Genomic DNA, 13,922 nt, shown 5'->3' with positions numbered 1-13,922 from the left:
CAGTTGATAAACGGGTATTCATTAACAAATATATTATACTAGAACTGACATGTGATTACATTTTCACGCAGTTTGGGTGCATAGATCCTGAGAAATCAGTACGCAGAACAACCACCTCTGACCGTAATAACGGCCTTGATACGACCTGGGCATTGAGTCAAACAGAGCTTTGATGGCGTGTACAGGTACAGCTGGCCATGCAGCTTCAACTCGATACCACAGTTCATCAAGAGTAGTGACTGGCGTATTGTGACGAGCCAGTTGCTCGGCCACCATTGACCAGACGTTTTCAATTGGTGAGAGATCTGGAGAATGTCCTGACCATGGGCATCAGTCAAGCATTTTCTGTATCCAGAAAGGCCCGCACAGGACCTGCAACATGCGGTCGTGCAGTATGCTGCTGAAATGTAGGGTTTCGCAGGGATCGAATGAAGGGTAGAGCCACGGGTCGTAACACATCTGAAATGTAACGTCCACTGTTCAAAGTGCCGTCAATGCGAACAAGAGGTGACCGAGACGTGTAACCAACGGCACCCCATATCATCACGCCGGGTGATACGCCAGTATGGCGATGACGGATACACGGTTACAATGTGCGTTCACCGCGATGTTGCCAAACACGGAGGCGACCATCATGATGCTGTAAACAGAACCTGGATTCATCCGAAAGATTGACGTTTTGTTATTCGTGGACCCAGGTTCGTCATTGAGTATACCATCGCAGGCGCTCCTGTCTGTGATGTAGCGTCAAGGGTAACCGCAGCCATCGTCTTCGAGCTGATAGTCCGTGCTGCTGCAAACGTCGTCGAACTGTTCGTGCAGATGTCCCGATCTCAGGGATCGAGACGAGTCTGCACGATCCGTTACAGCCATGCGGATAAAATGCCTGTCATCTCGACTGCTAGTGATACGAGGCCGTTGGGATGCAGCACGGCGTTCCGTATTACCCTCCTGAACCCACCGATTACATATTCTGCTAACAGTCATTGGGTCTCGACCAACGTGAGCAGCAATGTCGCGATACGATAAACCGCAATCGCGATAGGCTACAATCCGACCTTTATCGAATTCGGACACGTGATGGTGCGCATTTCTCCTCCTTACACGAGACATCACAGCAACGTTTCACCAGGCAACGCCGGTCAACTGCTGTTTGTGTATGAGAAATCGGTTGGAAACTTTCCTCATGTCAGCACGTTGTAGGTGTCGCCACCGGCACCAACCTTGTGTGAATGCTCTGAAAAGCTAATAATTTGTATATCACAGCATCTTCTTCCCGTCAGTTAAATTTCGCGTCTGTAGCACGTCATCTTCGTGGTGTAGCAATTTTAATGGCCAATAGTGTACAATCTTGTGTGGTGCTTGTTTTGTGGGGTACAACAGTCAAAAGCCTTACAGGATGTCGGGTATAAAACGCAGTGTCAGTGTCGACAGGTGTGATAGAAAGTGCCAGGTCAAGGTATTGGTGAAAATTCCGAGACATAGGACGCGTTCCTTGCACACGAGCGCATAGTTGACTAGGCTAGGAGTAACCATAGAGCAATTGGACTGAAATTTCCCCTTACGTGCGTGACGAAATTTTCGTTGTCACCTATTAGACAGCAGTCACCACACTACTAAATGTATCATTAGTTCGAGGTCTTTCATAATAATACCTAAGCATTTTTCTATTCTTAAACCATTCAGAAAATCAAGACTGAGACGGGAATCGACTCGTTCAAATTCGACGCCGGGGAGACCAGCTGGCTTCCACAGCCTCCCGTTCTGAGAACGGGGGAGATGAATCGGGTGCAGTACACACTGGACTACTTGAAGTCCGCCGCCCAGTTCGGGCCGATGGTAGAGGCTCGCGTCGGCCAACAAAGCCAATAGTTTCCGATCTACATCCGCATGCTCGACAAGGACAGAAGGTGGGGTTTCGACAACGGCCTGGCTTCGCTGGTAACGACGCTGCTGCAGATGAACATGGTGGGCTACCCCTTCGTCCTGCCAGACATGGTGGGCGGCAACGGGTACGGCAGTGACTTCCCCAACAAGGAGCTCTTCATACGCTGGCTGCAGGCCACCGTCTTCATGGCGACCATTCAGTTCTCCTACGCACCCTGGGACTTTGACGGCGAGGTACGTAACTCTTTGCGGACTCTCTCTCTCTCTCTCTCCCTCTTTCTCTCTCTCCCTCCCTCTCTCCCTCTCCGTCTCTCTGTCAGTTCACGAAAATCATTCTACATTACTTTCGACATACATTATGACCGAAGAAACTTGGTCAGAGCTGGAGGCAGATTTATTCTCCAGGAAATTTAACTGCAGTGTGTGAATTTTACTGAAAATAATTGCGTTATGTTTGGGCTCAAATCCTACACAGGCAAAGTAGAAAAACAGAGGCTGACTGTATGCTATCTGACGATAAATATCCGGTCACCCTTAAGGGGGGGTAGGACGTCAAACGGGCCGACTTGGAGCAGGAGAGGCACCACAGGACATTTTATTTTCTACTGTCTATACTTTTACAAACAAATTCGTAAAACTTTGTCAGCATGACCAGGAAGGATTCGGGATTCACACTCACAGCAGTGGAAGTTCAAAAACGCAACAAAATAAATTTTTTTACATGTGAAATTTCATCATTTCTTCGCTCACCATTGCTGCATTTGTTGCTATAGGTACATTTTTCTTCACAAGTGAGAGAGATTCTTTGATGAATTTTGCACAGCATGCAAACCATGCTTACAGGTGTATGAAACTCTAGAATTTTCCAAATCTATTAAAAACTTTGGTAAAAATTGAGATAATTAACTACAAAATTTGATTTTGTTCTAAACAAAGTTTAAAACGTAACATCTCATTCATTTTTTCATAAATTAAATAGATTGTAGAATTTCAGGCACCTGTAAGTATGGTTTGTATGCTGTGCAAAATTCATCGAACAGTCTCTCTTACTTATGAAGAAAAGTGTACCTATAGCAACAAATGCAGCCAATAGTAAGTGGAAAAATGATGAAATTTCACATGTAAAAAAATTATTTTGTTATGCTTCTGAATTTCCGCTGCTACAAGTGTGAATCCTGAATTCTTCCTGGTCACGCTGACAAAGTTTTATGAATTTACTTGTAAAAGTATATAGACAGTGGAAATTAAAATGTCCTGTGGTGCCTCTCCTGCTCCAAGTCGGCCCGTTTGACGTCCTACCCCGCTTAAATAACGCGGAATTGACAAGTATGTGTGGCCAGAGGCAGACACGCCAGAATAAAAGAAGACGGGAAGTATTGTATTGTCATTATAGATGCAGTAACAACAGAACGAGACACCGCAGTGAGTTCGAAGGCTAATCATAGGATTTATAAGGGTAACAAATCCCTCAAAGAGAATTTAACCAACGAGCGAGTTGGTGCATTGGTTAGCACACTGGAATCGCATTCTGTAGGAAGACGGTTCAGACCTGCGTCCAGACCTAGATTTTCCGTGACCTCTAAGTCGCTCCAGGAAACTGCTGGAATGAAAGGACACGGCCGATTTCCTTCCCCATCCTTGACGCAATCCAAGCGTGTGCTCCGTCTCTAATGACTTCGAAGTCGACGGGACAAGAAACCAATCTTCCTTCCTTCCTTTCTGTTAATGACGTTACCATGAATTGGAGACATGAAGGCACAACCAAAGATAAACAGAGACCAGGCAATTCTCCTGAACTGGTGAACAGAAATCTTCGAACATTGTTGAGGGTAGTTGTAAAACTGGTATGAAATCTGCAGGAGAAATCACTCTAAGGTTCCAGAGTGCTTCCAGCAGTCCAGCTAGCTCAGGAACTGTGCGTAAGAAGTTATAATTGCGAACAATGGTCGAGCGACACTTAATAATCCGCATATTTTTGAAGTCAATGCTAAGGATGCTAAGGAACACTCTCATGACAAAGGGTGTCATTGCTACTATTTTAAGAAATATGCAAAAACCTTTCTGTCGATATCTAAAGATGGTAACAGTAATTACCGAAACCGATTATCGACAATAAAGGTTATTATTAGCGAACTTGGAAAAGTAGTTTATCTTCTCTAATAGACTTACTTAACTTGGTGCCATACTTTGTCACAGGATTACTTGAATATCTACCCTGTAATTATCTATTAAAGCATCGCTTGAGTTACATATATATATATATATATATATATATATATATATATATATATATATATATATATATACTCGTATATAGGGTGTTACAAAAAGGTACGGCCAAACTTTCGGGAAACATTCCTCACACACAAAGAAAGAAAATATGTTATGTGGACATGTGTCCGGAAACGCATACTTTCCATGTTAGTGCTCATATTATTACTTCTCTTCAAACCACATTAATCATGGAATGGAAACACACAGCAACAGAACGTACCAGCCTGACTTCAAACACTTTATTACAGGAAATGTTCAAAATGTCCTCCGTTAGCGAGGATACATGCATCCACCCTCCGTCACATGGAATCCCTGATGCGCTGATGCGGCCCTGGAAAGTGGCGTATTGTATCACAGCCGTCCACAATACGAGCACGAAGAGTCTCTACATTTGGTACCGGGGTTGCGTAGACAAGAGCTTTCAAATGCACCCATAAATGATAGTCAAGGGGGTTGACGTCAGGAGAGCGTGGAGGCCATGGAATTGGTCCGCCTCTACCAATCCATCGGTCACCGGATTGTTGTTGAGAAGCGTATGAACACTTCGACTGAAATGTGCAGGAGCCCCATCGTGCATGAACCACATGTTGTGTCGTACTTGTAAAGGCACATGTTCTAGCAGCACAGGTAGAGTATCCCGTATGAAATCATGATAACGTGCTCCATTGAGCGTAGGTGGCAGAACATGGGGCCCAATCAAGACATCACCAACAATGCCTGCCCAAACGTTCACAGAAAATCTGTGTTGATGACGTGATTACACAATTGCATGCGGATTCTCGTCAGCCCACACATGTTGATTGTGAAAATTTACAATTTGATCACGTTGGAATGAAGCCTCATCCGTAAAGAGAACATTTGCACTGAAATGAGGATTGACACATTGTTGCATGAACCATTCGCAGAAGTGTACCCGTGGCCGCCAATCAGCTACTGATAGTGCCTGCACACGCTGTACATGGTACGGAGACAACTGGTTCTCCCGTAGCACTCTCCATACAGTGACGTGGTCAACGTTACCTTGTACAGCAGCAACTTCTCTGACGCTGACATTAGGGTTATCGTGAACTGCACGAAGAATTACCTCGTCCATTGCAGGTGTCCTCGTCGTTCTAGGTCTTCCCCAGTCGCGAGTCATAGGCTGGAATGTTCCGTGCTCCCTAAGACGCCGATCAATTTCTTCGAACGTCTTCTTGTCGGGACACCTTCGTTATGGAAATCTGTCTCGATACAAACGTACCGCGCCACAGCTATTGCCCCGTGCTAATCCATACATCAAATGGGCATCTGCCAACTCCGCATTTGTAAACATTGCACTGACTGCAAAACCACGTTCGTGATGAACACTAACCTGTTGATGCTACGTACTGATGTGCTTGCTGCTAGAACTGTAGAGCAATCAGTCGCATGTCAACACCAGCAACGAAGTCAACATTATCTTCCTTCCATTGGGCCAACTGGCGGTGAATCGAGGAAGTACAGTACATACTGACGAAACTAAAATGAGCTTTAACATGGAAATAAAGCTTTTCCTGACACATGTCCACATAACATCTTTTCTTTATTTGTGTGTGAGGAATGTTTCCTGAAAGTTTGGCCATTTAATTTATCAGCATGAATTTTTCTTTTGTTAGAGCATGATTCTTTGATTCTTTCTCTCGCGGATATTATCTTTTCTTATCACTTTTACTTACGTGCATAAGTAAATATGAAACGGGTTACTGAAGGGCCGCAGTTATTCATGTACCAACTTTAGTTTTTGAACGTGATGACTAAAATATAGTTGCCGTTAACTGAATTGAACGTAATTTCGTTTATTTCTATTTATTGATTGCAAAGCACGGCTCGAGAGAATTTCGATTGTTGTCGTGGAGCGGCCAAGATAAAACTTACTGAACTCATGGAAACAGTATAATTTAAAAAATGAACTTTAACGTAAATTAATTATCTGTTACAATTTAGAAAGGTTCTTACAACGAAATCTCTCGAATTTACAGTTACTGTTAACGCTTTGAAAAATAAATTAATACTTCGGCGCGTAATGGCCGACCAGAGGCTGCATCGGAAGACGAGCTTCCCGCAGCACAAATTACCGAAAACATGCTTATTAAAACTAATTAGCCGCTGCGACCATTTGAGGTGGCAACTATTACAAAGAAATTCATTTTGTGATAACAATAATTAGTTTATTTTAGAAGAATACCGAATAACTTATTTAAATTATGTGTAGCCGCTCAATGGCTGACTTCCGTATCGCGAAACAAAACAGTGTGTGCACCATAAAATACGTCCTTCCTCCTCGGCTCTACAATCGCGTCTCCTTACGATCTTTTTTTTATTTTCGTAGACATGTTTTAAATAAAGATGCTACTTTTAAATCATCGCTGCATATCTGTTGATTCAAGAACATTAACTGTATCTTTTATACTAATTATATTCATAAAATACGTTAACTACGGTTTACAAGCGATACAAATGTCAATATTTATGTGACGTACCGTCAGACCTAGTCGATGGTATTCACTGCTTCAGCTGGGCAGAGCACACCAAAGTTCTGCTTTATATTGACCTCCTTGTGAGGGCGCCTCTGTGCAGAGAGAGGATGCATCTTCTTCAGTCTCTCTCATTCGTCGTTCCAATTAGCAGCGAGACATAGCTAATGTCTTTGATATCGGTGTGGCACCGCGGTCTTTGGGCGACGCCACTGATTTGCGGGTTGACGGAAGGTGCTCGTAGTTGTGAGAGGTCAGGTTCTGTCGACAACCCTTTATCACCCGTGCTGGGACTATATGGCGAAGAACAGAATCTTGCGTGCTACCACTGTGTTGCGCCCAGTTGTACACAGCCTGTTCGAATGCGAAGAGGAAGTTCCGACGAAGCTACGGCTGAAGTGGTCACTCTATTGTGCATACCATCGGTGTAGTACACCTGAATAAAGTCCGCCCCGGTAGCTGAGTGGTCAGCGTGACAGACTGTCAATCCTAAGGGCCCGGGTTCGATTCCCGGCTGGGTCGGAGATTTTATCCGCTCAGGGACTGGGTGTTGTGTTGTCCTAATCATCATCATTTCATCCCCATCGACGCGCAGGTCGCCGAAGTGGCGTCAAATCGAAAGACCTGCACCAGGCGAACGGTCTACCCGACGGGAGGCCCTAGCCACACGACATTTCCATTTTTACCTGAATAAATACGCCAAAACTTACACACAAACACGGGAGCTCATTAGCCACACTTGCTGCCACTCCAAATACTTTCTTTTGCAATGTACCTAGTTAACTGCCATATGCCAGGGCACCTTTCTCTTACGCCTAATGGTGGTCAACCAAACCCCTTGTTGGAACTTTAGGTCCTCCCACACTTTTGACACACATTTTGTTATACTGTTATGCCTGTTGTGCTACACACCACCAACACCCATATATTATTATTATTTTCGATTATTCCCTTTTGAGAGAGCGACTGAACTTGAGTAGTCATAATTTCTTCTTCTTTCTTCGTTCTTTCCAAATTCTCTTCATACGTTCACTGTGTTCTCTCTTGCATGCTTCCGACCATCTTTTTCCCGTTCTGTTCTCCGTGTGTTCTTGTTTAAGTGTGTGTTCCTGTATGATGTTTTTAAACTGTTCTCTATTGTTTATGTTGTCTTGTGTGATCCCCAGTTCTTTAATGTCTTCTTCTGCTTCAGTGATCCACTTTGTCTTGTTTTTGCTCTTTTTTACTATCTCAAAGATTTGTCTTGTGAGCCTGCTTTTGTTCATCCTGCTGATATGTCCGTAAAATTTCATCCTTCTCTTTCTAATAGTGTCCGTTATTGTTTCTATGTCTTTGTAAATCTCTCTAGTTGGCCTCTTCATCCAAATTCCTACCCGTTACACTGATCCATATATTTTCCTGCTTTTCAATCTCTCTGATCTTAGTATGACCATGAATCACTGTAGTTTCTGCAGCATTAAGTGCTCCTGGTAGGACTAGTGTGTTGTAATGCCTTTGTTTTGCATTGACAGAAATAATTTCTTATTATAGTGATTCCGAGTGAGCTTCTATGCTTTTTGTAATCTGGAGATTCTGTCTTTATTGGCTATTAAGTTCAGTCCTGATGGTTGGATTATCTCTCCCGGATATCTGAAGTGTGCAGCTTGTGCCACTTTCCCGTATTGAGTAGTAATGGGGAGATTATCTACAGGTTTGTTTTCCATATACTGTGTTTTCTCGTAGGAGATTTGTAGCCCAGTTTCCTGTGAGATTTCGTGTGGTTTTTCCAATGCTGGTTTGGCTTCCTTTCTATTGTTCGTTAGAATGGAAAAATCGTCCGCGAAAGCCAGACACTTCACCCTAGTTCTCTGTTCTTTTTTAATTCCAAGCTAAGTTCCTTTTATTTCCTTTTCCCATGTCCTCACAATTTTTTCCAGAACCTTATTAAACACAAGGGGGGACATTCCATCTCCCTGGCGAACACCAGTATGGATATGAAATGCTTCTGATGTTTCTCCCATGAATTTAACTTTGGAGGTTGTATCTGTTAATGCCTGTTGAATAACTTTGTTTCCCTGTCGGTCCTGAACTCCTCTAAGGTGTGAAATAAGGTTTGTCTATCTTTTGAATCGTAAGCCTTTTTAAAATCGAGAAAAGTTACCACAGTATTCCTACATTTTTTCATTTACAAAATTGTTTTTAAGTTCCACATCTGTTCGATGCAAGATCGACCTTTGCGAAACCCTGCCTGATACTCCCCTATTAACTGGTCCGCTTGTTCCTCTAGTCTGTTCAACAGGGCCTTTGAAAGAATTTTGTATATTGCAGGGAGCAGTGAAATTCCCCTGTAATTATTTGGATCGGTTTTTGCACCTTTTTTGTTGAGAGGGTGAATTAATGCACATTTCCACTCTGCAGGTATTTGTTCAGTTTCCCAAATATTTGATATAATTCTGTGGGTTGCTTGTGTGAGATTATTGTCATTTAATTTCCTTACTTCTGCTATGATTCCGTCTTCCCCTGGAGACTTGTTGTTCTTCAAAGAGTTGATTATTTTCTTTACCTCTTTAAGTGATGGTGGATTTGAATCGGGATTGGATGTGGGTTTTTCGAAATCTAGTTGTTCTGTCGGAGGCTCGCAGTTGAGAAGTGAGTGAAAATATTTAGCTAAAATTTGACAGTTCTTTTTAGGGTTGGTTTCCAGTGATCCATCGGACCGGCGAAAGCACAGATTAGGTGGTTGATACCCTGTTAGGTTTTCTTTGAAAATTTTGTAAAAATTTCTGGTGTTGTTCTTGATAAAGAACAGAGAGACTGTTAGGCATCTCTCAGTTGAATAGGTGTCGAAGTCTCTGACAGGTAGATTTTTAAAGTGCTCAACGAAGGTTTGTGCATGGCACTGAGGGTGTTGCTGAGCAGGTGTCATAGACGGACCCTCTACCGTTTTATTCAAGGAAATGCCAGTGTTCCACCTTTCTGTGATAACACTGAAGGATGGTGCGAACCACAAGGGCTGAAAAGCGTGACAGGTCCGAAGCTATTCTACTGCATACTTGCAGCCACCACCATTCTCGAGTAAGTCATTCCTTTTACTTAATAGCTGTTATGACGGTCACGGACGTGATGTGAGAGAAAAATACACAAATAGAGATTATGTTCATCTCAGTTGCCTTCCCAGAGAAAGTAGCAGCACTTCAGCAAGAGAATGCATCATATCACATTTATAGAGAGCATTTTAAGGATCTAATAGAAGACAATTGAATGCGTTTCAGACCAACTATACTGTCCCAACTAAAGTGGAAGTGATATGTGAGGGAAAAGTAACTGAAGAAAATAGGATCTATCACAGTTCGACAATTTCTTCAAGAGGACATAGCATTGTACCAAATAGCTTTATTATGCATACTTTGTATTCATGTTCCATTCAACTGAAGAGGCCGGCCGCGGTGGTCTCGCGGTTCTAGGCGCGCAGTCCGGAACCGCGCGGCTGTTACGGTCGCAGGTTCGAATCCTGCCTCGTGCATGGATATGTGTGATGTCCTTAGGTTAGTTAGGTTTAAGTAGTTCTAAGTTCTAGGGGACTGATGACCACAGCTGTTAAGTCCCATAGTGCTCAGAGCCATCAACTGAAGAATTAGATCGTACAGAAGGGTGAATCGCCTGAACTTCCTGTTTCTTACTAGAGTTTCCCTGAGAACTGTACTTATTCCTCCTCTGTGAAGTTTGGGTGAACGGGACAGTCAGTGCTGGGAGTGTTCGCTCTGTTGCAGACGGTGGGGCTGAGCCGGCAGCTGACAGCACCACAGTCTAACATAACAGTCGCGACACTTCGCCTCGATTTTGTTGCCTTCAACGCCAGCAGCGCCCCAAGCGGCCGGTAGGTTGAACTGTGAGTTCGGCGCGATCGTGAAAGCGAATAGTGATTGTTTATTTTGATTTATACAGTGGTTTTTACCATCGGGAGCGTTTGTAGCGCAATAAATTGCAGCAGCAATAGGAGAAAGACACCACAGCTGTCTTTTTTAGGTTTCCTAAGGATCCTGAAAGGTATATACCATCATGTTACTAAACTTATCGTCAGGATTCATTTGCAAATGTATGTGTATAAATCATGAATGTTTCGTTTTAGGAGGAAAAAATGACTAGTTAATAGCAGACGAGAAGACCTTATGAAGAAATACCCGGTTTACCTGTATAATAATATTGGGTTTTGTTCGCTACATTTCGAACAAAACCAGGTCATGAACGCAGACAATAATAAACTCGTGTGGAATGCAGTATCCACACTGTTTGACATTCCAAATAAGCCACCTCAACTGACAATGAAGAAGAAACTGCCACAAAGATTCGACAGTCAATCTAAAGCTGTAAAACAGTCCTATGACACAGAAGCAGCTAGTTCAACTCTCCATTCATTAGTGCCAGATTCGTGAGAATCATCAACACAAGACCTGCTTTGACGATGAAGTGGTTAGATTAAGTGCAGCTGTTCGTGTCTTACAAAAGCGTGTGAAGTGTCAGAATGTGCAGATCGCTAGACTTCGAGCGAAACTACACTCCTGGAAATTGAAATAAGAACACCGTGAATTCATTGTCCCAGGAAGGAGAAACTTTATTGACACATTCCTGGGGTCAGATACATCACATGATCACACTGACAGAACCACAGGCACATAGACACAGGCAACAGAGCATGCACAATGTCGGCACTAGTACAGTGTATATCCACCTTTCGCAGCAATGCAGGCTGCTATTCTCCCATGGAGACGATCGTAGAGATGCTGGATGTAGTCCTGTGGAATGGCTTGCCATGCCATTTCCACCTGGCGCCTCAGTCGGACCAGCGTTCGTGCTGGACGTGCAGACCGCGTGAGACGACGCTTCATCCAGTCCCAAACATGCTCAATGGAGGACAGATCCGGAGATCTTGCTGGCCAGGTAGTTGACTTACACCTTCTAGAGCACGTTGTGTGGCACGGGATACATGCGGACGTGCATTGTCCTGTTGGAACAGCAAGTTCCCTTGCCGGTCTAGGAATGGTAGAACGATGGGTTCGATGACGGTTTGGATGTACCGTGCACTATTCAGTGTCCCCTCGACGATCACCAGTGGTGTACGGCCAGTGTAGGAGATCGCTCCCCACACCATGATGCCGGGTGTTGGCCCTGTGTGCCTCGGTCGTATGCAGTCCTGATTGTGGCGCTCACCTGCACGGCGCCAAACACGCATACGACCATCATTGGCACCAAGGCAGAAGCGACTCTCATCGCTGAAGACGACACGTCTCCATTCGTCCCTCCATTCACGCCTGTCGCGACACCACTGGAGGCGGGCTGCACGATGTTGGGGCATGAGCGGAAGACGGCCTAACGGTGTGCGGGACCGTAGCCCAGCTTCATGGAGACGGTTGCGAATGGTCCTCGCCGATACCCCAGGAGCAACAGTATCTCTAATTTGCTGGGAAGTGGCGGTGCGGTCCCCTACGGCACTGCGTAGGATCCTACGGTCTTGGCGTGCATCCGTGCGTCGCTGCGGTCCGGTCCCAGGTCGACGGGCACGTGCACCTTCCGCCGACCACTGGCGACAACATCGATGTACTGTGGAGACCTCACGCCCCACGTGTTGAGCAATTCGGCGGTACGTCCACCCGGCCTCCCGCATGCCCACTATACGTCCTCGCTCAAAGTCCGTCAACTGCACATACGGTTCACGTCCACGCTGTCGCGGCATGCTACCAGTGTTAAAGACTGCGATGGAGCTCCGTATGCCACGGCAAACTGGCTGACACTGACGGCGGCGGTGCACAAATGCTGCGCAGCTAGCGCCATTCGATGGCAAACACCGCGGTTCCTGGTGTGTCCGCTGTGCCGTGCGTGTGATCATTGCTTGTACAGCCCTCTCGCAGTGTCCGGAGCAAGTATGGTGGGTCTGACACACCGGTGTCAATGTGTTGTTTTTTCCATTTCCAGGAGTGTATTATGGGACAAAGAAAGTGCCTACAGACAGATTGTTTGAAAATTATTCAAATATTTGGTTTTTCGTGAAATGTAATGTAATCAGCTCATTATGTTTTCAGCATATTTCTCCCACTATTTGTCAGTTGCTTGTCCCACTTAGAATAATATAAAGATGAAGGTCGTGGAAACAAGTGACAATGACAAACACAGTAGGCCTACAGGACCATAAACGAGCTGTCCATCGCTTTTGCATGTACAGGTACATGTCTGTGCTTCTTACATGTGAATCTGTGTGTTTATATTCTTTTGATATCAACGTGGTAAGCTGCAATTCTGTCCAATGTCATAAGTGTTTCTTCACGAATGCGTTGTAGCTTGCCACTCTATTCATGGTTTTTGTCCATACTTGCGCTTATTTTAGAATCATTTTTAGAAACATATATGCCTTCTGATACTACACAAACTCTTGGAGGCAAGAAACTAACTCTAATAATTCGGAAATTTCGTAGGAAATGGATGCAAACAAACATTATGCTTACGACGCGTCTGACGTTCACCTTACCTGCCGCTCTGAGCGCTAGTGTCGCTCCATCTGTCAAACGGCACCAACTTTTACAGCAGTGAGTGTCGCGACTGTTATGTTAGACTGTGACAGCACTGCACGCCCGCCACGCCCCGCGCATCATAGACCTGATGAAGAAGGCAGTGAGGGACGGCAGTCCAGTCAACCCCCCAGTCTGGTGGGTCGCCCCCACCGACGAAACGGCCCTCGGCATAAACTCAGGTATGGCGAGAGAGTCCGTCTTTAAACTGCGTGGTGGCCCACTGCTACACTTTCCTGTCTACCATCCTTTCTGCGTCGATTAGACACTACCATACCTCTTGAGTCTGAAAGGAAATGAGTAAATTTTAAGGTGCAACAATATGATCCACAATTTTGAGGGAATTTTTGTTTCCTTTATTGTAGTTCGGCAACGGCCTTGCCGCAGTGGCTACACCGGTTCCCGTGAGATCACCGAAGTTGAGCGCTGTTGGGCGTGGTCGGCACTTGGATGGGTGACCATCCAGGCCGCCATGCGCTGTTGCCATTTTTCGGGGTGCACTCAGCCTCGTGATGCCAATTGAGAAGCTACTCGACCGAACAGTAGCGGCTTCGGTCAAGAATACCATCATAACGACTGGGTGAGCGGTGTGCTGACCCCACGTCCCTCCTATCCGCATCCTCTACTGAGGATGACACGGCGGTCGGATGGTCCCGGTAGACCACTCGTGGCCTGAAGACGGGAGTGCTTTTTTTTACTGTAGTTCAATTCCCCATCTGGGGCTGGATGG

General features: G+C 45.0%; 1 pseudogene; it reads left to right on the top strand.

The window, feature by feature from the left end:
- Window positions 1-13,560: 13,560 nt before the first annotated feature.
- LOC126413564 (5S ribosomal RNA) lies at window positions 13,561-13,678 on the top strand (annotated as a pseudogene).
- The last annotated feature ends 244 nt before the right edge of the window (window positions 13,679-13,922 follow it).

This window comes from Schistocerca serialis, chromosome 7 (assembly GCF_023864345.2).
Source record: "Schistocerca serialis cubense isolate TAMUIC-IGC-003099 chromosome 7, iqSchSeri2.2, whole genome shotgun sequence".
Classification (NCBI taxonomy): Eukaryota; Metazoa; Arthropoda; class Insecta; order Orthoptera; family Acrididae; genus Schistocerca; species Schistocerca serialis.
This window is presented reverse-complemented; position numbering and strand designations above follow the sequence as displayed.